The following is a 27,319-nucleotide window of genomic DNA, read 5'->3' on the forward strand; positions in this document are numbered from 1 at the left end:
ACGGCATGACTCTAATACCCACATTTTTAATTATGATACATCCTAGCATGTGTTCACTGACTCTGAAGAAATTGTTCTGAAGGAAAAGCCACAGGAATACTGTATGTCATAATCCGGAGTGTGGTGTTGCTGAGTAGTTTAAAGGACTGTAAAGGGTCATAGAAAGTGTAAAGGAATGTATAGGAAGACAATAAAGGAATGTATAGGAGGACAATATAGGTAGTTTTCTTATTAAGAAGTTTTCCAGGCACTACCCATATAGCTGTTGTTGTTTATGTGAAAGTTAAAAAAATATCCCCGAAATAATGAACCAAGGGGTTTGCAAGCTCAACGAGCCCGGCATAGAAAAACCACTAGAAATGTAGCCGAGATCGAGGCCCCGAGCCTTTGTAGGGTGACGGCCAGATCCGTTTTCATTCATAGAAAATGGGAATATTATAAAGTGGGGTGGACTGTGGCCGTCATTCTAAAATCGAGTTCGTAGAAAACTGGAATATTCTGAACTGTGGTCGTCGTTCTAAAAACGATTTTGGCGGGAGAAGCTAACTTAAAAAACCCACCTAACCTATGCTAAAAGCCGTATCCTTACCCAGGGGGGCTTCGCTCCCCGGACCCCCCCCCCTTACCTACTACGGGAGCGAGAAGATTCGTGGCCGGAGTAAGAACTCGAGCCACAAATTTTCGGGTAATTTAGGGTTTTCGGCAAAAAACATAAAAGTGTGCGTTTAAGCACATATTTAAGATCCGTAGACCATTTCCAAATGTTTTTATTCTATACAAGATAACAGTCGGAGCGATAATAAGCAAATTAGGACGCTTGGCCGTAGCGCTACAAACTACCCCGAGGCCCAATAACGTTCGGTATTATCCACTCGCATTATCATCCATGCCGAAAATCGCCAATATTACCGCAGGTATAATACCAATCTCTTTCTAATGGGTATTAACCAGTAAGATCATAGTTTTATATCTCTTTATGTTCCTTTATGCTATTTATTTCCTTTGTGTTCCTTTACGCCTTTCAGTTACACCCTGCGAGGTGTCCCCAACCTGTTTTTAATTACCTTGTTTTTACTGAGTGGAAGGTTTGCCATTCTGCGTCACATCTCTTTCTGTGCCCTTACAATCTACAACAAATTTGATCATTATATTCTGCACTCTCACTTTTCAATGTTTTTGAATCCTAGGTCTTCCAATACAACACTCCTTATTTATTTTTATTCTAGCTTGTAGGCAGGATATTGGCAATGGAGAGGTATACAAAGAGCTGTTTGGTAGGATGACATATGGAGGGAATGGTGGACTTTTAAGCTGGAAAGCCCTTTTTATAAAATCCAAAATACCCTAGATTTATACTCTTATTGGTCTATATAGCATTTCTGAATGCAATAAGTAGGGGCATAATTTTACTAAGACTATCTCTGTGTACAATATTATGTTAGGGTAGCATGCACCTTTCAAGTGCTCGCAACTGCCCTTTTATTGAGTTTGAATATACGAGGATAAGTGTAGTTTTAGATAAACTGCTCCTGGATGGAGTTGTATGAATGCCAACATTCAAGAACCCTTGTAGTTTTTACATGTAGCCTACATTGTCATATAAAATTGAGAGCAGGGTTTCAGCCTTACAATCCTTGACAACTCTGAAAAATGGCTTGCAAACCCAAACTCATGTCCAAAGTTAAATTTCAACCAGCTCTCCTTAATCTCACCCATATGACCTCTTGTCAACATTTCTGCGCAAACATGATTGCACGAGTTGTACCAGTCAACCACTGAATGTAAAACAGCCGGCTATGCCAGCAAACTACTTTGGGGGCTATGACTGCTGGTCTAAGAGCCTCTGCCAGGAGCAAAAGCTCCAGACAATCTGTGAGTGTGTGTGACATTTCGATATGAACGACTTGACCAAAGTGTTCTTCGTATCTGTAAACAGAAGCAATTTTGACATGAAAATCATACAGTTGAATATAAGTAATTTGTGCTTATCAATTAAATGTAGATGGTAATTGTCTCTCATCAACATGGCATTGTGTCATATTCTTAAGAAAAAGGCAAAGCAAACCAAATCCTGTGAGGTCCTATTCTTCCTTCTCATCTCTTCTGTAAGCAATATACAATTCTGGCAACAATTCTACCTTGTTAGATTTGATTCTTGTACAATCGAAATAGTTTTCTCTGTGAAATTCCTAAGCTGGTGGTTTTTAATTCATCGATGATTCGTTTGAAAATGTTTTTGTTTAAGCATTATAGGGAAAATATTCACTGAATAGCATTAAGTTCTCAAATCTTAAGAAACTATTACAAAACAATAGAAATTAACATAAATGTCACCAGTTTTGAGGAGAGTCAGCATCCAGCGTGACCAGTAGTAGAAATTTGGATGCTGAAGGTATGATCATACTACATAGGATCAATTCTATAGTGTGATTGACGAGTTTAAGTCCAAAACTCGGAACGAGTTCAACCACGATGACGAGGTTGAGTGTCGTCCTCTGAGCGGGAAGCGGCTCTGGAGTATTAACTTACTGCAGAGCATTGAAGACCGTTCCCTCATGGGCTCGCCCTTGAGTGGAGGAGGACGTCACAGGCTGAGTGGTTGACTCCAATCCACTATTAGGTCTTATGACTTTCTTTTAACATTCCCTTCAGGGAATAAAAATCTCTCCAATGAACAACTCCTTAAAATGGAGAGTTATGCTTTTTCCAATTAACTTATAAAGTTTGGCCAATTTACATTTATAAATTTAGCTTCCATCATGGTTTTTCCTAGTTTATTGGGTACCAAATATAGCCTGTCAAAATAGATGAAGACCCTGTTCTGTGTATTTTACAGATCGTGCATGCATAGATTACCCAGAATCTTCGACTCATGGTCATAGGGATGTCAGTTACGACATAACAAGTAGGGGTGCAAAAAAAGTGCACTGTGTGTTGTCGCTCAATCCTAAGAGCATGACTGCAAAATATAGCAATCTTTTTCTTCTAGGAAGGATGCGACAAGGCAAGGGCACCTGCTCCATCCTAAGACTGTAACTGTACCCCAAATGGCAGACTCCTTATGGAACTGAAGTGAAGAGTTTTAGTGGTTGAAAAACTTTTATGGCAGCATGTCCCAGGGAGTAGAGGAGTCGGAAGAGTTGAATAGGAGGGAAAGGGTAGTTATAAGTGCAAAATGTTATCCTTGTTCTACGGGAGGAGAGGCTTTTGGGGGAAAGAAGTGATTCAAGGGATTTGAGGACTTAGAAAAGGGATAGGACATTGGAGAAAATGTGAAGGGCTTTGGGGAATGAATGAATGAATGATTTAAAGTTTTCAGGCATCCTGACATCTAAGGTCATTGACGCCGGTAACATTTAATTTATGTATACAAAAATAAAAAATGAAGCAAAATAAAAAATTAAAGAGTATTCAATTAAAATCATAAAAATTGAATGTCATAAAAGTTAAATATTTTTCAGAAGACCTGCTTCTGAAAGAAATCTAAAAATACCACTTGCATGGTAGGACACATCATTTCCAAGAATCTTGGCAAGGATGAACCTGCCACCCTCACCTCGAGCCTCAAACAAATATCTATTCCGCAAGTTGTTATAATTGGGGCATTCGGTCAACAAATGCCTTACTGTTAGAGGTACCAAACAGTTGTCACAATACGGTTGGTGTTGGCCCTTCAGCAGAAACTCGTGTGTCAACCGAGTGTGACCAATACGGAGACGACAAAGAGACGTGGCTTTGGGGATAAGGTTTAGGTTTGCTAGGGACAATGACTATTTGTTGAGTGAGGGATGACGGTAGGTTTGGAAGAAGAAGGTGTTGTCACTGGAAGGTTGGGATTACACGGGAAGTGGTATGTATGCATTGAGACCTCTGACGACATATTCTGTGGGGCTTGGGAAGCTGCTGCAGCATTGATGGTGCTTTGGGTGGGCTTGACTGCAAGGCATCTTTCAAGGCTGCAATCCATCTCAGAAACTCTGGGCACCTCGTGGTTCAAGCGTGATGAGAGAGGGCACAATTAGAACATCTTAGATTTCCTAGACCTTCTTTGTGGTTGGTGATGCAACTGTGACTGCCATGGCAACAGTGAACCCAAGCATCAGGATCAAAGCCATAACCAACCTTAAAGGTGACTTGATTATCACCCCATAAGACCACGGCAGTGCATCTGCCTTCAGAAGGAGGCCTCATTGACCTACCAGGATCCTACCAAGAGACTAAGGAAGGCAGTAGTCTGTGACTTCCTCACCGACATGCCGCTGTCTTTCATCACTGATTGCAGCTATGTACAACAGGCAGTATGTCGTTTGGGCAGCTGCAAACAACCAACCAGGAGAGTCCTAGTCACCTTCATCAGGAAGATTCCAGCTACATTGGACCTAGGTCTCTGGGGAATGTTCCCCATACTCGACCTGGAAGTTGAGCCACTACGGTGTTTCAACTGTCAATATCTTGGCCACCAAAAGACTGCCTGCAGAAGATTGGTACAACAACATCAGCACAGCCACCAAAGCCCAAATGGGCTCCCTGTTCCAGACCACCACGTTGGCCTCCTACCAATCCTACTCCAGTCACTGCACCTGCTCCGGCAACACTTCCCACCCAAGTCACTGATCCTGATCCTAGTCATGGTCCCCCAGCCCCTACCCCTTCAATATCCACCCTTATCTCCCAAGTAGAAGCCTTACCCCTTGAAAAGTTGATCCCCTTGATCTACCAGCTTGTAGCTTAAGTCTGCTCCCTTGTTCAGACTCCTCCCAACATTATTCAATCCCTTCTTTCTCCCCTAGTAGGATAAGCAGCTATACTTAGAACTGCTCTTTTTCTCTACTACTAAAGCTTCTTCTCTACTCTCCCAGTCTCTCCTACTCATTGGGACTTGCTGCTATCACCACTTTTACCTACCACTAACCTCTTCCTTTCAGTTCCAGTATGAGCCTGGTTACCAGGTCCTCCTAGCAGTCATGCTCTTGGGGCAGAGTGGTTGCACCTCCCTGCCTACAGTTATGCTCTCGGGGCTGAGCGACTGTATGTCCTTTCTGAGTGCCTGTTCTGGTTGTGTATGCTCATGGGCAAACTGATTCTCTAGTAACCCTGAAAAAATGAATATTGCTCCGGGTGGAGCAATACTCGTGCTTAGATTCTCATGAGCCGAGATCTGGCTAGACCCTCACCACACCGGCCGGGTCTTCCACCTTTGAGGGCTATGACGCACAGCCTAAGAGCCCCCGTCCGGAACTAAGTTCCAGGCAATCTGTACACACGCACGATTTGGATCATTTGTTACAGAATAGACTTAATCCAAGAAGGCCCAAATCTAGGATTTGCTAAAGCCGAATTTTGAGTCTTAACCACAAAGTTGTGTGCTTTTGGGCGAACTGGTTCTCTAGTAACACTTAAGATTAAGATTGCTCAGGGCGGAGCAATAGTCTTGAGCTAAGATTGTCGTGGGCTGAGATCTGGCTACACCCTGACCACACCGGTTGGGTTTTTCCCCCTTGGGGGCTATGACTGACTATCTAAGAGCCCCCACCCAGACATTAGATCCAGGCAAAATGTGCATGCACACTCAGGGATGAAGCTGAGTGTCACTTGCCCCCATCCCCTTGAATGGCCGACACCGTAGGTCTGGGAACCATTCTACGGTATATGTTGTCACATTGGAGCAATTAGGGTCATCAAGAGATCTTGTGATGCCCTTACCTTGTTCAGAGCCTCCTTCCTAGGTTGAAGAGGGGGAACGTGTAAATGCCCATGTTGTCCGACTGGTGTTGTAAGGCACCTTGTCAGACTGCCTGGGAATCTGGTACTGGGGTGCAAGACAATGGAAGCTTCCGGTAGAGGGGTATTGTAAACAGGTCAATTGGCGGGGAACCCCACAAAGTCAAGACCTTGTTGGCTATCTGATATTTCAAAAAACACTCAAGAGCCAACGATCTGAGTCTACCTGCTCAGATTATATGCCAGGATATTTCTTTTTTCCAGGATGAAACAGGCTGATAGGGATACCAAGCTGTCTTCCGTCCATCTTAGTTCTTTTGGTTCCTGATTACCAAGGAAAAACAGTGATTGGAAGATAAATTTGTAAATGCTGATTGGGCAAATTTCATAAGTTAGTAGGACAAAATGGAGTTTTTATGATAAAACAAAGTTTTATGAATACTTACCTGGCAGTTATATATATATATATATATATATATATATATATATATATATATATATATATATATATATATATATATATATATATATATATATATATATATAGCTGATATCTCTAACTTTCGGCAGAATTTTTCAAAACGAGGCAACCGCCTTGTGGTGGTTGGGAGGTAGGTGGTTACACCCGTCACAGGGTGGTACGAGGAATCATTCCCGTGTTCTATACTTCAGTTCATCTATGCCCGACCTGTCTCCTGAGGGGAGGTGGGTGGGCCTTCGAATATATATATAACTGCCAGGTAAGAATTCATAAAACTTTGTTTTATCATAAAAACTCCATTTTTATGAATAGTACTTACCTGGCAGTTATATATATATATATATATATATATATATATATATATATATATATATATATATATATATATATATATATATATATAGCTGATTCACACATTTGGAGGAGGGAAACAGTAAACATCGTTGGGGAAACAACAAAAGAGTTGTAGGAGGTAAAAACACCTTGATTCCTTGCCTGCTAAGGTAGCTGACTTCAAAGATACAACCTCTAGAGTCGCTTTCCCTTAGGAGTGTTTAGCCAGGAGTAGACCTGCAATGCTGCAAACAACTCAATCGAGTCTGTCAAAGGGGTAAGACCAACAACTTGACTAGACTTCAGAAACTACCTTTGCCCCATATAATAAAAAAACTGCAACCTTACTAACTAACCACCTAACCTTGTAGCATAGATATAAACAATCTATCTAGACTGAGGGAACCGTACCACAAGACGAAGTCCTCAGACAATCATAAAAACACAAACCCTCATACATGCATACAAACTAAGGTTGAGTGGGGTTAGTAACTCCTTTGCCTAATACAGAAGCCGCAGCTACGTATGGGCCCAACGTATAGCACTTGCCATAGTCTACTCTCACCTCTCTGAGGTAATGAGAAGCGAAGACAGAGTTGCTCCTCCAGAAAATTGCATCCATGATTTGCCTAACTAACATATTTTCCTGATATGCCAGTGAGGTAGCAATGGCTCTCACTTTGTGAGCCCGTACTTTCAACAGGGCGAAGTGTTCCTCCTCACATAAGAGGTGGGCTTCCCTAATATTTTCCCTCAGGAAAAAGGACAAAGCGTTCTTTGACAGGCATTTTTGTGTATCCTTCACTGAATACCATAACGAGTTGGATGCACACCTCACGTTCTTAGTGTGAGCCAAATAAGCTTTGAGGGACCTAACAGGGCAGAGGAGTCTTTCCTGCTCTTGACCCACTAAGTTCGTGAGGTTAATGACATCAAACGTCCTAGTACAGGGTTTCGAAGGGTTCTCGTTCTTGGCGAGAAAGTCGAACCTTAAGGCACAAACCGCTCTATCCTGATTGAAGCTTACCCGCTTCTCAATCGCCTGGACCTCGCTGACCTTTTAAGCATTCGCTAGAGTCATAAGGAAGAGGGTTTTCTTTGTTAAATCTCGAAGAGAGACTTGCAAGCTAGGTTCAAATTTCTTGGAGCACAGAAACTTAAACACCACATCCAGGTTTAAGAGTACCTGTTTCATCGTCTCTAAAGACCCAATGAGGTCCTGCAAATCTTTATTTTGGGACAACTCTAGGCCTCTATGCCTAAAGACGGCCGAGAGCATACTGCTGTATCCATTGATGGTAGATACAGCCAGCTTAGCATCCTGGCTCAGAGAGGTAGTGGTTGAGGAAATCTTGTGCCGTCTGCACCAAGCTCTAAAGGTCTCCCACTTAGATTGGTAGACTCTTTGTGAAGAGATCCTCCTTGCTCTGGCGATAGCTTTCGCCGCTTGTGCCGAAAAGCCTCGAGATCTGACAAGCTTCTAGTCAGTCTGAAGGAAGTCAGCTTGAGAGCAAGGGGGTTTTGATGATACCTCTCGAAGTGGGGCTGTTAGAGAAGATCTGGACTTGCCGCAGTCTTCTTGGGAAGTCCATCAGCATGCCCACCACTTCCGTAAACCATTCCCTTGCAGGCCAGAATGGAGCCGCTAGGATCATTCGTCCCGAATCGAGGAGAGCGAATTTCCTGATGACCAGATTAATGATCTTGAACGGGGGCAACGCATACATGTCCATCCCCGTCCAATCCATCAAGAAGGCGTCCACTGCTACAGCTTCCTCGTCCGGGACTAGGGAGCAGTAGTTGGGGATCCTCTTGTTCAAGTTGGAGGCGAAAAGGTCTGTTACAGGTCTGCCCCACAACATCCAGAGACTGACAGACTTGCGGGTTGAGAGACCATTCTGTTGGAATAACTAGTCTCTTCCTGCTGAGCATGTCTGCCCCAATGTTTCTTTGCCCTTGAACAAACCTCGCTCGATAAAAACTTTCTTGATCCAAGAGATCGGAACGAAGGCGTCTTTGATCTCGACATACGATTCGACAAGTGTCATCACGAAGTCCTAGATTCTCATGTTCAATGTCATGCCTCATGCTAGATCTTCGACGCCGAGCGTCCTGAAAGACGAGGCGCCAATCGTCCTGTAAGACGTGGCGCCGATAGTCCTCTAAGACGTGGCGCCGATAGTCCTGTAAGACGTGGCGCCGATAGTCCTCTAAGACGTGGCGCCGATAGTCCTGTAAGACATGGAGCCGAGCGTCCAGGAAGGTGTGGCACCGATCGTCCTGTAAGACGTGGCGCCGATCGTCCTGTAAGACGTGGCGCCGATCGTCCTGTAAGACGTGGCACCGAGAGGTTAACAGAGTGAGACGCTGAACGTTCTAAAAGACGTGGCGCTGAGCGCCCTGGTGTCAGAAGAGACTCTTCTTGTTGACAGGAAGACCCAATTCTTCTGATAGGCTCAACGTTATCTAAAAATCCTTCATGAAGATCGTAAGAAGGAGCTCTGAGAAGCCAAGCGTCCAGATACAGGGATGCTCTGATTTCTCTTGAGTGCAGTATTCTGCTACATTAAGCAAAAGTTTCGTGAACATTAGAGGGGCAGAGCTGAGACCAAAACACATGGCCCGAAACTGACCCATTCTTCCCCCTTTCCTCCTTGTAAACAAACCTCAGATAAAGTTTGATTGCATAGCCTGCCACTTAGACTCCTCTCTAGATCTGGGAGAGAGATTTGTTGGAGCTAAAACTAAAGGAGGTTTCCCTATAAAAGGAAATTGTAAACCTCCTTTAGAAGATGTACTGACCAAAGGTCTGCTCCCCTCTTCTCCAAAGATTGCCAGAAGTTGTGTAGTCTGGCTCTACTGCCTGGAGGCGAAAGCAGTCAAACTCTGCTTCACCCTGTGACCAGGCTGACATGAGTCTTATATAGTTCATGATTTCAATGTCTCCATGGAGAACTTTGACTTCTGAACGAAGGCGTTAAGAGCATTTATGTCCAGGACCGGACAAAAGACTCCCTCTCCCAAAAGAGAGACATTTGATGTTGCAAAGTCGGTTAGGCAGAAAGGTCTTATCGGAGTAACTAACAAAGGAGGATTCACTAGGAAAAAGATTTCGCATCCATCCTTTAGTAAAAACACGGACCAAAGGTCTGCTCCTCTCCTCTCCCAGGCTCGCCAGAAGTAGTTAAGTTTGGCTCCTACTCTTGTTTGTGCGGTTAGAGAAAAAGCATGCAGAAATTTTCTTGCTGATTAAGACACCAACACCTGTCTTTGACCAACTCTTGAGAAAGAATAGAGAAACAAAAAAGGAGAGGTGCGTACCTCAATTATGACTTCTGATTTCAAAATTATCCAGCCTCATTGCCTGTATTCCTTAAGAGACTCAGCAATCCACCAAGGGGGCTGTAAAAAATCTCTGTGGGGCTGCCACAAGGTCTTCGACCTTAACGTGGCTAGACCTCCACCCTTGCTATCCTGGCCTACCTGATAAGGAAGCTGGCATTACTGTATAGGTTTCTGTTTTAAGAATGAATGATTAATATATTCTCAACATTTATTTATCTCAATATTTCCTTTCCTCACCAGGCTATTTTTTCCCTATTGGAGCCTCTTGCTTTTCCAACTAGGGTTGTAGCTTGCTAGAAAAAATAATAATAATCTCGTACCAGATACAGGATCTAGAGTCCAGTTTATTCAGAGGAAAAAAGAAAGTTGTCTTTCCTTGATCCTTCTGAGATTCTAACCAGTCTCCCATCATCCTTAAAGCTCCATTAATGACCACATGAAAATTCAGAGGGTGGGGAACGTGGAGCAACAGAGCTTAGGATCTTCTCCTTCTGTTAATCTCAAATAATTCAACAGGAGAAAAGTGATCACTAATGTCATCCTTTGACAAAGATCTTATAAGACGTGGCGCCGATTGTCCTGTCGTCCTGAAAGACGAGGCAGCGATCGTCCTGTCGTCCTGAAAGACGAGGCGGCGATCGTCCTGTCGTCCTGAAAGACGAGGCGGCGATCGTCCTGTCGTCCTGAAAGACGAGGCAGCGATCATCCTGAAAGACGAGGCTGCGATCGTCCTGAAAGACGAGGCGGCGTTCGTCCTGAAAGACAAGGCGGCGTACGTCCTGAAAGACGAGGCGGCGTTCGTCCTGAAAGACAAGGCGGCGTTCGTCCTGAAAGACGAGGCGGCGATTGTCCTGTCGTCCTGAAAGACAAGGCGGCGATCGTCCTGTCGTCCTGAAAGACGAGGTGCCGATCGTCCTGAAAGATGAGGCGGCGATCGTCCTGTCGTCCTGAAAGACGAGGCGGCGATCGTCCTGTCGTCCTGAAAGACGAGGCGGCGATCGTCCTGTCGTCCTGAAAGATGAGGCGGCGATCGTCCTGTCGTCCTGAAAGACGAGGCGGCGATCGTCCTGTCGTCCTGAAAGACGAGGCAGCGATCGTCCTGAAAGACGAGGCTGCGATCGTCCTGAAAGACGAGGCGGCGTTCGTCCTGAAAGACGAGGCGGCGATCGTCCTGTCGTCCTGAAAGACAAGGCAGCGATCGTCCTGTCGTCCTGAAAGACGAGGTGCCGATCGTCCTGAAAGATGAGGCGGCGATCGTCCTGTCGTCCTGAAAGACGAGGCGGCGATCGTCCTATCGTCCTGAAAGACGAGGTGCCGATCGTCCTGAAAGATGAGGCGGCAATCGTCCTGAAAGACGAGGCGCCGATCGTCCTGCCTTGAAAGACTTAGCGCCGAGCGTTAAGGCAAAATGAACTTCATTATGCCGCTCGGCGCGTTCGGTACCGACCAGAGGGTTCATATGGCCGACTGGCCCTCTGGGACAAAAACCGTGTCTATGTTGGTTCGTAAGCATTGATATTATCAGCGAATATCTATGACTTATAGTATTACCATTATCAGCAAATGTGATGCAATGCAAGACTCTAAAAGCAGTGTAAGTAGCTTAACGTCCAACGCTCTTTGCTTTCCCATGGCAAGGGCGAGCATTCTTGGGAACGTGAACAGGAACGCTCACGAGGACGTTTGCTCGTGAGCTAACGCCTCTCGTTTCCTTTCGCCGATCGACGTTCCTTCTCCCATGGGCCGGGGAGCTTGGAAGAGGTCTAAGGCTAGGAAAACGACGTCCACTGTGCTGAATGAATTCACTGCCCTAATTAGGCACTGAAACTTATGCTTTTAAACAAAAGACCATACAGTAATTAGTCCTGTCCATTGTGAGAGAACTTATTCTGCTGCCACGGGCTTGAATGAGAATGCAAAATCGTCTCTAGTACTTGCTATATAAATTGTAACAAAATATTTTTATAAAATATTAAACTGACATTTCCATAATAAAATAAACTTTCAAACATACTTACCCGGCAGTCACATAAAAATAACCACCGGGCAAGAGTTGAGTTTAAAAATAAATGTTGAACACACTCACCCGGTAGTTACATATAACCACCGGTAAAATCACTTTTTTTTGGGAACCTTCAAGATTTAAGGGTTGTTTACATTTATATATATATATATTTATATATATATAGATACATTATTGCTATATCTGTTCTTTTTTATCATAACAAATCACTGTTTTTGAAAACCCTTGGAATTAATAGTTGATTACATTTGTTTTTCCTATTTCTGTTCATTTTAATCATTTAACGTATAGCTTTCCCGGTGGTTGTATGTAACTACCGGGTAGGTAATTATGACATTTAATTTGCCACACTTTACAATTGGAACATATAAATGAATATACGACTAAAACTAGAATTCCCAATATCGAAAAGAACACTACCAAGGCATGTTGGGACTGCATCGATTGTAATGAGAACTACACAGTGCAAATTAACCATACGCTAGTTCTATTTAATCTATGAAATTAGATCGATGATTTAAAGAACGAATACCAAATGGACAAATATTTTCTTTAAAATTTTACATTAACCCTTTTACCCCCAGGCTATTTGGAAATTTCCAACCCTTAACCCCCAAGGGTTATTTTTTATTCAAGCACATTTTGCAGTATATATTTTTCAAATTGCTCTAACAGCCTTAATTTTTGTCATAGAGGTCAGGTTGGTCTCATTCTCTTGGAAAATGCCTGAATTTTCTCAAAAAATTATAAAAAAAAAAAAAAAATTGTAAATAGCATATTTTTGCAGGGACGTACCGGTACATCCATGGGGGTAAAGGGATGTGTTTTGTGAAACGCACCAGTACGTCCTTTGGGGGTAAAAGGGATAAAAGTTAAAACTTATAAAAGATGGAATTCCTTCCATTCTTTACAAGAAAAAGCAAATAAAGAGAATTTGCAAGTCATACAATGTATATACAATGTAGATGACGTCACACGACTGTGACGTCATAGAGTTGGCGAAACGTATTTCCGCCATCAGGTTTTAATTCTTTACACCTATTATATAGTGCACATACAAAACCCCTGCAACCCATACAAACTGTGAGGGTCAACCGACACTTTCGGTAACCTCACCTTGCATACATCACTCGCACATACACGAAAATTAAGTTTTCACTCATGATAAACAAAGCAAATAGTACAATAATAATAACAAAACACAATGGCCAAATCCCTAAATCAGTGTACTTCACCAAATGAAGTCCAAAACAGCGAAGAAGGGAAAGCGATTAGAAAAACTCTTAATATTGGACCAACGATGTTTTCGATCCAGCCGGCAGAGATGAACTGAAGTATAGAACATGGGAATGATTCCTCGTACCACCCAGTGACGGGTGTAACCACCTACCTCCCAACCACCACAAGGCGGTTGCCTCGTTTTGAAAAATTCTGCCGAAAGTTAAAGATATCAGCTATATATATATAACTGCCTGGTAAGTACTATTCATAAAAACCTAATTTTCCTTATCAGGGAGTTGTTCATTGGTGACATTTTTATCCCTTAGAGGGAATGTTAAAATTAAGTCATAAGACCCAATAGTGGATTGGAGTCAACCACTCAGCCTGTGACGTCCTCCTCCACTCAAGGGCGAGCCCATGAGGGAACGGTCTTCAATGCTCAGCAGTAAGTTAATACTCCAGAGCCGCTTCCCGCTCAGAGGATGACACTCAACTTCGTCATCGTGGTTGAACTCGTTCATACAGATTGCCCGGGCCTTGGCTCTTAGACTTGAATTTATAACCCTCAAGGTGGAAAGACTCGACCGGTGTGGTCAGAGTCTATCCACGTCTCGGCTTACAAGAATCATTTTGCATTTAGAGTTTTGCTCCGCCCATAGCAATCTTAATTTTCAGAGTTACATGAGAATTAGTTCGTCTAAGAGCACACACAACCAAAACAGGTACTCAAAAAGGACATACAGCCGCTCAGCCCCTTGAGCATAACTGCAGTAAGGGAGGTGCAGCAGATCAGCCCCTTGAGCATGACTGCTAGGAGGACCAATCAGACCAATACTGAAATTGAAAGGAACAGCTTTAGTGGTAGATAAAAGTGGTGATAGCAGCAAGTCCCAGTGAGTAGGAGAGACTGGGAGAGGAGATTGAAAGCATTAGTAGAAGAGAACAGGAGCAGCTCTAAGCATAACTGCTTATCCTTGCTCTTCGGGGGGAGATACTAGGGGGAAGCAGGCTTTAACTATAAGCTGTAAGATCAAGGCGATCACCCTATCTAGGGGCAGTGGCTCAACTTGGGAGATAAGGGTGGAAGCTGAAGGGGAAGGATTAGGAATCTGGTTAGGATTGGGAATAGGAATGGTGACTGGGTCAGGACCAGTGGACAGACGAGGAGGAGGTCTGGAACGTGCAGCCCTTGGGGGATTCGGTGGCTGCTGTGGTGCTGCTAATCTCTTAAGTAGCTCTGGACAACTCTTGTTCCAGGCATGGTGAGATCCAGTACAGTTGGGGCACTTTGCAAAAGTCTCTAACCCATCCTTGTGTGCTTCTATACATTCTAGAGTTTGGTGGTGATGGCTACAGACTCCACAGACAGTAGGGCTTCTACATTCCTCCTGGTGATGACCAAATCGCTGGCAGTTGAAACAGCGTAATGGACCAGTCTCATAGTCCTTTATGGGGAAGGTTCCCCATAGTCCAAGGTCCAGTGAATTGGGGATTGGTCCTATGAAGGTGACAGTGACTCTTTTGGTGGGCTGTTTGTAGCTGCCCAGGCGACGTTCAGCGTTAGCAACATTGTCGCAGTCCATGATGAAGGACAGTGGCATGTTGGTGGGGAAGTTGCAGACAACTGCCTTCCTCAATTTCTTGGCTGGATCAAGATAGACCAGGGAGGTTTCCCTCTGAAGAAGGTTAACGCTTTCCTGGTCCTTGGGGGTGATAATCATATCACCCTTGAGATTGGCTCTGGCAGTAATCTTCATCCTTGGATTGGCAGCGGCAATTGCAGCTACTGCCGCATACGAGGGTGTCTCTTCAGTGGCTGGCAGCTTAAACTTAGGAAGCTGCTTCTGCTGAGATGGCGTGGGATGCGGGGGTTCCACTGACACTTGGGTGCCAGAGGTGGTGAGGGACTCGGCAAGGAGCCGAATTAGGTCCATAGCAGAATCCTCTCTGACAGGTCTTGAAGTGGCAGCAGTCGGAGAGGCCACTGGAGCGGTTGGTGGTGCCTCAGGAGCAGTTGAAGTGGAGTTTGGTTCAGGGGCAGCCTGACTAACAACTCTGATGGGCTGTGGCTCGATGGGTGGAGGTTTGGAGGGTTGCGGTGCAGGGGCAGGCTCTCTAACTTCCTCAGCCAGGTACTCTGTTAAGCATTTTGCACAGTTGCAGGTGTGGTGATGGGGCCTCCCACTTGGAGATTCCTCGGGGGGTTTGGGACTTGACGGCCGAGGGAGTGCTGTGAAGAGGTTGGCTATCGGTTTTCCCCAACGTATTGGGTGTGATACCAATCTTTGTGGTCTGACCTCTTGCTCCTTGAAAATAGGGATGCAAGTGATTGTGAGGGACTTGCAGTCCTGGCATTCACATCTTACATTGTGGTAAGCCACCTCTGGATCCTGCTCAGGCACAAAGCCAACATGATTGATGAGATCCTTCCTGTAGCTGTAATACACCCCGCAGGGTGAGCAGTGGCAGCGGGTGTTTGGAGAGGTGTATAGGTTTTTGCAATGGCGGATCCAATTGGGATACAGACTCCATCCAAAGTCTTTCAACCCTGGAACAGCCACAGACATGGTGGCTGTAGAATCCTGGCTGGAACAGTAGAAAACCAGCCAGCCAGATGGCAGTGGAGCACGTGTCACCTGCGCCGGGTGAGCGGTGTCCTCTGCGCCGGGTGAGCGGTGTCCTCTGCGCCGGGTGAGCGGTGTCCTCTGCGCCGGGTGAGCGGTCTCTTCTGTGCAGGGTAAGCAGTGTCCTCTGCGCCAGGTGAGCGGTGTCCTCTGCGCCAGGTGAGCGGTGTCCTCTGCGCCAGGTGAGCGGTGTCCTCTGTGCCGGGTGAGCGCCTGAGCGGTGTCCTCTGCGCCGGGTGAGCGGTGTCCTCTGCGCCGGGTGAGCGGTCTCTTCTGTGCAGGGTAAGCAGTGTCCTCTGCGCCAGGTGAGCGGTGTCCTCTGCGCCAGGTGAGCGGTGTCCTCTGTGCCGGGTGAGCGCCTGAGCGGTGTCCTCTGCGCCGGGTGAGCGGTGTCCTTTGCGCCAGGTGAGCGGTGTCCTCTGCGCCGGGTAAGCGGCCTTCTGAGCTGGCAGCGAGATCCTTTGAGTGTGGGAACTGAGTTGAGACTTGCGACTATACCTTCAACATAGAAACTGACACTACTGGTCACATTGGATGCTGACTCTCCTCAAAACTGGTGACATTTATGTTAATTTTCATCATTTTGTAATAGTTTATCAAGTCTTATGAACTTAATGCTATTCATTGAATATTTTTCCTACAAACAAAAATATTTCAAAACGAATCAACAATGAATTAGAAACTACCAGCTTAGGAATTTCACAGAGAAAATTATTTCGATTGAACAAGAATCAAATCTAACAAGGTAAAGTTATGTTGCCAGAATTGTATATTGCTTACAGAAGAGATGAGGAGGAAGAATAGGACCTTACAGGATTTGGTTTACTTTGCCTTTTTCTTAAGAATATGACACAATGCCATGTTGATGAGAGACAATTACCATCTATATTCAATTGATAAGCACAGATTACTTATATTCAACACACATTGCCCGGAGCTTTCACTCCTGACAGAGGCCATTAGACCAGCCGTCACAACCCCCAAAGTAGTTTGCTGGCATAGCCGGCCATTTTACATTCAAATGTTAATTGAAAAACTTTTGCAATCATGTTTGTGCAAAAATTTTTATGGAAGGTCATGTGGTTAAGGTCAAGGACAGCTGGTTGAAATTTAACTGTGGACATTGAGTTGATGACTACTGCTGGGTTTGTGAGATATTTTTCACAGAATTGTTTGGGATTGTAGAGCTAAAACCCTGCTCCCAATGTTATATGACAATGTTGAGTACATGTAAAACTACCAGAGTTCTTGAATATTGGCATTCATACAACTCCATCAAGGAGCAGTTGATCTAACACTACAGTACACTATTAACCCTTTTACCCCCAGGCTCTTTGGAAATTTCCAACCCTTAACCCCCAAGGGGTTATTTTTTTCCCAGCACATTTTGCAGTATATTTTTTTTCAAATTGCTCCAACAGCCTTAATTTTTGTCATAGAGGTCAGGTTGGTCTCATTCTCTTGGAAAATGACTGAATTTTTCAAAAAATTATCAAAAATATGAAAAAAAAAATGTTTATAGCATTTTTTTGCAAGGACGTACCGGTACATCCATGGGGGTAAAGGGATGGGTTTTGTGAAACGTACCAGTACATCCTTTATTTGCAAGAAATATTCTCCCAGTGCGACAACTTCACACAGACAACGATCCTTTGCACAGAGCTCGCTTCGCTCTCTGCCCAGAACATCCCAGCTTTTTCTGACTCAGCCTCACTTGTGCTTTGTGTGTCCCCGCGTATATATCTCCCGCATTATCCCAGCGTACATATTTTTTATTTGCCTTTGTTATAGTATTATGGCCCCAAAGCGTGCTGCTTCTAATTCCGAAGGGACTGCTAAACAGCAAAAGAAAAGGTAAAAGTGTTAGACTAGTGTATGGAAGGGATGAAATACACTGCCATCAGGAAACAAAAGAAAAGGTAAAAGTGTTAGACTAGTGTATGGAAGGGATGAAATACACTTCCATCGGGAAACAAAAGAAAAGGTAAAAGTGTTAGACTAGTGTATGGAAGGGATGAAATACACTGCCGTCGGGAAACTTTTCGGCGTAATGAGAGTACCGTGAGGTATATAGACCATAATGCAGTGAAGATTCGTGCTGCAGTGTCTGGCAGTCCCCTCGCTATGCAAAGATTGTGTCCAGGGTGAGGGAAAAAGGCATGATTAAGATGGAGAATGCCCTTTTTAATGGATCGAGGACCAGCATCATAAGGGTATCTCCATCGATTTGCACATCATCCTGGAATAGGCCGAGTTTCTACCCCACCATTTCAAGGATGATGATCCTCATCCGTCCACCAGACAAGATGCCGCAACCCGAGCCAGCAAAGGTTGGTTTGATAGGTTTAAGCAGCATTTTGGGCTAAAAAAAAAGAAAAAAAACATGAATACTACTGGGGAGTCATCTTTTGCGAACCATGAGGCAGCGGCAAGTTTCCTATAGGAGCTTCAAAAGCTCATCATGGAGAAGGGGTACAAGCCAGAACAAGTGTAGAACATGGATGAAACTAGTATATTTAAGGACATTTTATAATTAAAATTCTTACGTTCTGTAGTTACTGTTAGTTTAAATACATGTAGTTAATTTGTTAAAATCTTCATTTTAGCTTAAAATTTGCCTTAACATAGAGACACTGGTTTGAATTAGATATTCTTGCCAGTTTGAATTATCTTTTGGTACATTCAGTTTTAGTAAATACTGTACTGTATCTGGTTAATTATTCAAATGTTTGCATTTTGAGTGTATATAAATGTTTAAATATTGTTTGATTTCCTTAACATAGAGACACGTGTCTGGAGTGATGCGCTCAGTACGGCTGTACAAATTTATAGTTTTGTCAATTTGAATTATTTTTTGGTACTTTCTGTACCTGTACATACTATACTGTACTGCATTTGATTTACTATACAAATATTTGCATTTTGAGCGTATGTTTACGTAATTAATATCTAAATTTTTTTTAAATTTCCTTAGCGTATAGACATCTGTCTTGCCAATTCAAATTACAGGTATTTTAATTTATAAAACTTTTTTTATTTTTTCACAGGCTTGTTTTGGAAGATGGCCCAGAAAACTTTCATTGCCAAGGTACTCTAATTGTCAATTTTGTCCCGATTTTCTAATTCAAATTTGCATAAAAATTAATTTTTTCTTTAATTCAATTACAGTCAATTTTGATTCTAATAAATGTGCCCCTTTCTGTCTTTCCCAGGTTAATGTTGATTATGTGCGGTAACGCTGACGGCAATACACAGACAGCAAATTCAAGTCGAGACGGCTTAGTGCACGTGGTTGCCGACATATAAATAAAGCTGGGTTTAATAAGAGGGTTGATTGACTGACAGAAAACTCCAAATCAATTAAACAATCAATCAACCCTCTTATTAAACCCAGTTTTATCTATAAGGCAGCAAGGCCCTGTGCACTTCAATGTCTCAACTTAAATTTGCTGCCTGTGTATTGGATCCGTACTCCGGATAGCAAGGTTGGTAGCGTCGCGGATTTCTTTTACAGAAGTCCCGAGTTCGGTCCCCGCCAGGGACGCGAATACCGTGAGACCTTCTACCGGGGGGTACTCCCAGGGTGGCGCCTGGGGGGGGAGGTTAGAGGGGACTAGTGATAGTCCCTGCTGGCTAATGGTCGCTCGAGGAGAACGATGTAAATCGTCTCAGTGGAGACCTAAAACCCGCAACTTTAACTTTAACAACAAGAAGGCATGGACGACGAAGAAACTCTTCCAAAGCTGGTTCCAGTACTGCTTCTTGCCGGAGGTGAAGGACTACCTTAAGAGGACGGGCATGGCGATTAAGACCCTCCTCACCCTTGACAACGTTCCTGGACATCTAACCTCCGTTGGGTTGACAGTCCCTAACGTTCAAGTGGTGTTCTTTCCTCCGAACACCACTGACCTCATCCAGCACATGGACCAGGGGGTAATAAAGAACTACAAGGCCCACTAGAGCCAAAGTGTGATGGCACGGCTCCAAGATACCACCAACGTCGACCCTGACCTCAACGTGATGGGCTACTGGAAGAAATTCCCGATAGCAGACTGTCTGTCTTGTCGAAGATTCCTTCCACGACGCCAAACCAGAGACAGTATATGCCTACTGGAAATGTGTGTGGCTAGGATGCGTTAAGGACCCTGGTGGCTTTAGTCCTGACGAACCTTTCAAACAGACTGTAAAGAAAATCATGATTTTTCCAAAGGCAGTCAAAGTCCATGGCTTCAATGAAGTTGCCGAGGAAGACATCTTGAAGTTGCTAAATGCCTATAACCGGGAGATGACTGAGGGGGACCTAAGTGAATTAGCCTGTTCAGCAAGTGAGGAAAAGGAGGAAGGCTTCACACTCAAAAAGTTGGAGATGTCAAGGATCTTGGAGGACTTGAAGCAAAGGGCATACAGCATGGATCATTCCTTGGTACAGTCCCTGAAATTCATGCATGCTATGGTTGATGGTTTCGCTGGCTACAGAAGAATCTTGAACAAGATGAAGTCGGCGAAGAAGCTTCCCATAACAATGATTTTCCCCAGTTGCAAGAAATAGCCGAGCCCGAGCGTCAACCATCACCACCTCCTCCGCCAACGACGGAATCTCCCTGCGACCCCTCCTCCAGAATCCACGATGCAGCCAAGTGATCATGATGGCGTAGACGATCCTCCTCCCCTTGCAGAATGGTACGATATTTTTATACAAATACATTTTCATTTAAACACGAAATTTTAAAAATTAGATTAATGTAGAGTAGCCTAGCTTTTAAATAATATTTTAACTTGTATCCTGTACTAATGCATTTTAAATCTCTTTATTTTTACAGCAATGATGATTCGTCCGCTTAGACGTTTCGTGACGTGCAGTTACGTCCCTTCCTCGTTCATTTCATCCGTTGTTTACTGCGCGGCATATCCTCCATCCACCTAACCAACTGTGCCTTTTGGAAGAATATTTTTCTATACAGTAATTACTTTACTATTAAGAGTACAGTACTGTATACATTTTTGTAAATATACTGTACAAGTACTTATTATGTATGTATTATTGTTATGAAAAATATATTTTCATGTACGGTACATAACTAACATGATCCTTTTGTACATACTGTACTGTATTCTTTCTTTTTTTTTTACAAAAGTACTGTACGTGGGATACCGAACAAGTCCGTACCTACCGTACTTTTGTATTTTCTGTATATAAGAACACTATACCCTGCACACAATTACTAATGATTATACAGTATTTTTTTTCCCGGGGGTATGAACAATCAATATATATTTACCGGGTTACTGTAGATGTCGGATTCCCTACAATACTGCGCAAGAAACGGCAACGCATCGAGAACTGCGTCATGCTTCAAGATTGCTACGTAGAACTTTGTATGAAAATGGATAGTGGTCGTTGCATAAAATATGTACACTTGGTTAACCTTAAATTGTATACATATTTTAAAGAACAGTATAGTATTGTTTATTAATTACGTAGAGTACTCTATAATATATAAATGTAGGCTACGTGTGCAGCGAGTTGTCAAATAGTCAAGTCACCCAAACAAGAACAAGTCATCCAAACGATAGCAACAAACACTTACAATACAGTTAAGCTGTACTGAAGTGATATTACTGTACATATATTACAGTAACATACAGTACACTATAGTGTCAGTGAGTGTTATACTGTACAGTACTGTACAGTATTACTAAACAGGAACAACAGTCTTTGTTGTTATAGGTGTAAAATTATAGTACCGGGCAGGACAATGACTACTGTAGTATTACGTAATGTATTGTAGCCTTACCATGTCCAGTACATGGTGTACACTTGTGCATATGTACTGTACACTTACTAATATGTCTACATTTAAATACAAACTACTTATACTGTGATAAAAAACAGGTAAAAACAGTATTAGTCAGTACTTAGTGTGGTAATCATCCGTGCATAGACAATGCCCAGAGAGTTGGCAGGGCTAAGAGTTATCCCATCCTGGACAGCAAATATTCGCGAAATCGCGCCTGTCTCTGTTACCAAATCCTTGCAAAGAGTGCGGGCTGACCGTACTAACTTTGCAAGTCCGAACAACCAAAATATACACTTGAACTCAATAAAAGGGCTATTGCATGCACTTGGAGCTCTTTACTGAGGAGTATTATTTCGAGAAAACTGAAACTAGCCGATAAAATTTTTGTCAGGGTGTAACTACCCACCGCTAGTTAGCGGAGGGGGGAGTGGGGTAGGTTAACCCTCCCGCTCACACCAGCGACTAACCGTCACTTTTGTGATTGCGGCAGGACTTTCAGGGGGTTGGTGCTGCCGGGTCGGTATATGTAAACCTTTTACCCCCAAAGGACGTACTGGTACGTTTCACAAAACTCATCCCTTTACCCCCATGGACGTACCGGTACGTCTTTGCAAAAAACTGCTATTTAATTTTTTTTTGCATATTTTAGATAATTTTTTGAGAAACTTCAGGCATTTTCCAAGAGAATGAGACCAACCTGACCTCTCTATTACAAAAATTAAGGCTGTTAGAGCAATTTAAAAATAATATACTGCAAAATGTGCTTGAAAAAAAAATAACCCCTGGGGGTTAGGGGCTGGAAATTTCCAAATAGCCTGGGGTTAAAAGGGTAAAGAGCTCTAGGTTTGTATTGCTAGGAAAAATACAAATTACTTCCAAATTTGTCATTTGTTCCTGTACAAAATACAAACCTTATGTTCTTTACTGGAGAGACTCACCTTCAGGTGGGTGGAAGTCCAAACCAACTGGCTGGCAACTGTCCCGGGACGGCCTCTGTACAGTGATACCTTGAGGGATCCTGCACCCTGATATCCTCGCAGGATAACGGCCTGGGCAATCACTGTTGAAGAATAAGGAATTAATCTGTTGGAACATACATTGTAGCTATTCGGGCCGTGCCCTCTACTAATGTATACAGTATTTCTTTCCAAATCCCCTGACAGGAGGACGGGGACATAACACATATATACATGTATACAAGGTTGTCCAAAGAGCGTGAAACTCAACCACAGACGAACGAGGTCAGCTTTGCAGGGTTCTCCGAATGCTGCACCCCAAAAGAGGGGAAGATGAAGTAGGAAGTGGCCTGTCACTGCCACATTCCTCCTAGACTTACTTCGCGGGTAACCTCCGCCCTCGAACCTCTGATACTTGTCCCACAAGGGAGCCAAAGTATATAGATCATGTTATGAGCAACCACCACAGGACCGATTGAGAATGTGTCTAGGTTCCTGTGGGTTATATCTTGCAGGTAGCAGGAGGTGAACATTGTTTGTTGTTTTCACCTGCCTGCTTGCAGTACCTGCTGAATAGAAAAATGCCAGGGAAGTATTACTCCCCTGACATCATGGGCACGCGGACGTCTACCTGTCGTCGAGGTGTCTGAGGCCCCTGCCCTTTCTATAACTCATCTGAATCCAAGAGGAGATCGAGTTCTTCATGATTCTCCTCTTGTTCTTCCTCGTGCTGACGAACAGCTTGATGATCTGAGATCAAGTTCTTCTCTTCCTTATGAGATATAACCTCATAGTCCTTATAGGACATATTAACAGTCAATCAGTATCGTCTTACCAATCGGAGACTCCCAATCCGAAAGGCCCCGATTCTAGGATTCGCTAAGGACAGATTTTGGGTCTGCAACAAACTCAGGGGCAAAACTGAGTGTGACTTGCCACCCATTTCCCTGAATGGGTGATGTCAAATGGAAGACTTAGCAGCTCGTTGACTCTTCCTGCAGAAGTCAGGGCCAAAAGAAAACTGTCTTCTTAAGGTCAAGTCTTTATCAAAGGCTTGACGTACAGGCTCATAATGGGCTCCATTCCGTAAAGGTAAGACCCTGACAACGTTCCAAGGAGGGAGTCCAACTTTTGACTGAGGGCAGGAACGCTCGAAGTTCCGTATGAGGAGTGACAATTCCGTCAACGAGGAAATGTTAACTCAACTCAGTTCGAAGACATTGTTCAAGGCTGAACGAAAGCCTTTACCCACTGGCACTTAGTGAGTCCCCCCCCCCCCCACCCTGAGGAACAGTAAAAACTCACCTACTGCTGTAATACCGGTACTGAGTGGAGAGATTCCCCGTTCATAACCTCCACCACACAAAAGACTGACCACTTTGCCTGATACACCACAGACGACGACTCCCGGAGGTATCTTGCAATGCGCCTAGCAGCCGGCTTCAAAAATCCCCTCTTGCGAGTAGTTGCTGGATAGCCTCCAGGTGTGAAGACATAGCGATGGTATCGCTTGGTGGAAAATCTTCACATGTGGTTGTCCGAGTAGCTCGGGAAGTGGAGGGAGCTCTCTCGGTGCCTCTATGAGCAGATGTAGAAGATCCGGAAACCATTATGCATGCTGCCACAGCAGAGCTAAGAGAGTCAATGCTAGATCTGCAGTGCCCTTACCCTCTTCAATAACCTCCTTACTAGCAGGAGGAAGGGAATGCATGGACATCCATTTTGTCCCACAGGTGTTGAAAAGCGTCCTGCAAGAACACTTGTGGTACCGATAATGGTGAGAAGTACACTGACAGTTCTGGTTTACGGATGTCGTGGACAGATCAAGTGCCCATTCGGAGCTAACTATCTCATTACTCCTGCTCAGATTGTTCATCAGCACGTTCTTGCGCGGGATGAAGTGTGCTGTTAAGGCTACCAAATTCCCTTCCATCCACCTGAGGATTTTCACAACTAGTAGGCATAGGTGCTGTGACAAGATCTCTCCTTGTCTGTTTAAGTGAGACACTACTGTAGTGTTGATGCTCATCAGCACTTCATAATGCCCTGATTATTATTATTATTACAGTATTATTACTATCCAAGCTACAAACCTAGTTGGAAAAGCAAGATGCTATAAGCCCAGGGGCTCCAACAGGGAAAAATAGCCCATGATGAAAGGAAATAAATAAATGAAGAGAACAAATTAACAAAAAATCATTCTAAACTAAGTAACAACGTCAAAACAGACATGTCATATATAAACTATTAGCAACATCCAAAACAAATATGTCATAAATAACTATAAAAACTCATGTCAGCCTGGTCAACAAAAAAGCAGGCTGTCCTCATTTCCCGAAGGTTATGTGGCACCTCCTTTCAGATTCGGACCAAAGTCCGGATGCCGTCAGGTGTAACAGATGACCGCCCCCCTTCTTTTAATGCGTCTATGAAGACCAACAAATCCAGGGGAGGAGAGAGATTTACTCCTCTAAGGAAATTGGTGTCTTGCACTCACCAACTCAGGTCTCTCTTCTGTTCAGGTTCCACTGGTACTAGTGTACTTAAGGACGGTAAGCGGAGCCAGCCGTGGGGCACTAACTTCTCGAGGAACGTTAGATGGCCAAGCCGTTTTGCCACTGATGCTAGCAGTTTGCCTCTCGGGAGAAAGCTCTGCCGGTACTTGATCTCCTGACAGAAAGGCCTTAAATGGAGTATCTGCAACAGCAGGTCTTGGCATCTTACCATTTACCGTTAAAAGCTTCAATTCTTTCATACATTTATTGAAGGAAAAAAACTGGAAAATTTCACATTTTTGGGGCATGTCAATTAAGCAGAGTTTCTAGAGAAGAAGCCAAATGAACATCGGGAGAGGTTCATAAAAATGATAGCGAATAACAAAGCGTTTGGTTTTAACTTTACTCAAAATTTAATGTTGGCTTTTTATATTTGCTTAAACATTATAACACAAAAGTTGTTGGTACTGTATTAGTTTATTGCAAAATTGAATTTACATCATATTCAGCTTTTCAAGTTAGAAATTATTGAGGCCTACACATGGCTAAACAAGTGTACAGTATCATAAAAACTATAAAAAAAGAATCCTTGTTTACAAAATACAGTACAGTACTTTAATGTAATATGCCACATTCAAGTTAAAAAGTAATACAGCTGTATGTTCAGAGTATAATGTATGTTCCTACACAGCTAAAGAAATATGTTGAATCTTTTATCTCAAATCAGGTTAGATTCCAGCCCTTTGCATAAAACTTCCACAATTCTAGCCACCTTTGGGGAGGTTGGCCTCAAGAGGACCATATTAGTGTATAAACCCGGAAACATGACACGCTTTTAGCCACAAGTTAAATGAAATTCAGCAAGATCAATGGTTTGACGAAATGTCCCGTCCTGTCCGTAACTATAATTTTACCTGATTTGACAGGTCGGGACAAAATTTTTTTGGACGTGTTTCGTTAGAACGTAGGGTAGGCTATATCTGTAATTATTAAGAACACATTTCATATATCGTACTTCTATTATTTCATGACTATTACTGATGCACGCATAAACCACAATTTGAAGGGGCTTCTCTAAACAACACTAATGTTCTTGTGCTAAAAACTGTGGTGCTATTAGACTTAAATACTGTACAACAGCATCCAAATATTGAGCCAGGCACATCAATGGAATAAGGCAAGATAGACTATTCGGACATATCGATTTTACAATAAAATCCCATATTTCCCTTCATAATTAATAAAACTCTAGCTTTGGAGGTCTCTTTAAGGTTAATACGCTCTTATTTGTGAGTTCTCTTCAAGATTGAAAAAGCTCTAGCCCGGGGTGATCGAGGAGACTAGCTTGGAGGGGATCACCTTAGACACGGCTTCCTAGCTCAGGTTAGGAGCTAACACCACAGAATGTCTTTCTATTGTGTACTGTATATAATCAAATATGAATGATTATATCATTAACTAATAGTCTCTGCCTTCAGAGGTTCTTCTATAAATCACACTATAATTCATTGTAAATGTTCGGTACCCATCACGATCAAAACAAAAAATATCCTAAAATTGCAACATACTTTTTTGGCGTATCCTAAAGCTTGGCTATCAAAACCCATAGGCTATTAAACATATCTATTAAATAGGCAGCTATAAATAAGTGTGCATGATACTGCCATCAACTCAAAGGTTACCAATAGAAAATCTTGATTCGCTTCCTCCAATATAAAAATTATCAGACAAAAGCAATGGATATACACAGTACTAAGTTCCCTATAACGGGTTTGAAATCTTTAGAATATATAAAAAATCACTTACATTTCAGTTAGAAAGTCGCTGGATTTGAATACCACTTAGAAATCGAAGAAGCACTTAATATAGGACACTATCCCTGGGACTCATACACAAGGAACTAGGATACGTGTAAACATTGAACCCTGAACTGTTGTGGTAACACTGTTGACAACGTAAACAAATGAAGCAAATATTCTTATAATACTTTTAATATTTTAATCATTCATATATATATATATATATATATATATATATATATATATATATATATATATATATATATATGGCAATGATACACAAGGAACTAAGATACGTGTAAACATTGAGCTCTGGATGGTTGTGGTAACACTGTTGTCAAGGTAAACAAATGATGCAACTATTATTGTAATACTTTTAATACTATAATTATATATATATATATATATATATATATATATATATATATATATATATATATATATATATATATATATATATAGATTGCGTATGTAACATTTCCACTATACTATACTGTAGGTAGTAGGATGGGCAGGGCACCAG

General features: G+C 43.0%; 1 protein-coding gene, 1 non-coding gene and 1 pseudogene across 2 annotated transcripts in view; 1 reads left to right on the forward strand and 2 right to left on the reverse strand.

Moving 5' to 3' along the window:
- Orc1 (origin recognition complex subunit 1) overlaps positions 1-26,925 on the reverse strand; it is a 141,320-nt gene extending 114,395 nt beyond the window's left edge. The window contains exon 1 of the mRNA XM_068359073.1: positions 26,804-26,925. The gene's annotated coding sequence lies outside the window, so the exon portion shown is untranslated. The remainder of the gene's footprint in view (positions 1-26,803) is intronic.
- Positions 2,395-2,600, forward strand: LOC137628008 (small nucleolar RNA U3). The gene has a single exon (XR_011041312.1). It is a non-coding gene; the product is annotated as a small nucleolar RNA U3 (small nucleolar RNA).
- Positions 13,499-13,668, reverse strand: LOC137628021 (small nucleolar RNA U3; annotated as a pseudogene).
- Positions 26,926-27,319: the final 394 nt, after the last annotated feature.

The sequence above is a fragment of the Palaemon carinicauda genome, chromosome 35 (assembly GCF_036898095.1).
Source record: "Palaemon carinicauda isolate YSFRI2023 chromosome 35, ASM3689809v2, whole genome shotgun sequence".
Lineage (NCBI taxonomy): Eukaryota > Metazoa > Arthropoda > Malacostraca > Decapoda > Palaemonidae > Palaemon > Palaemon carinicauda.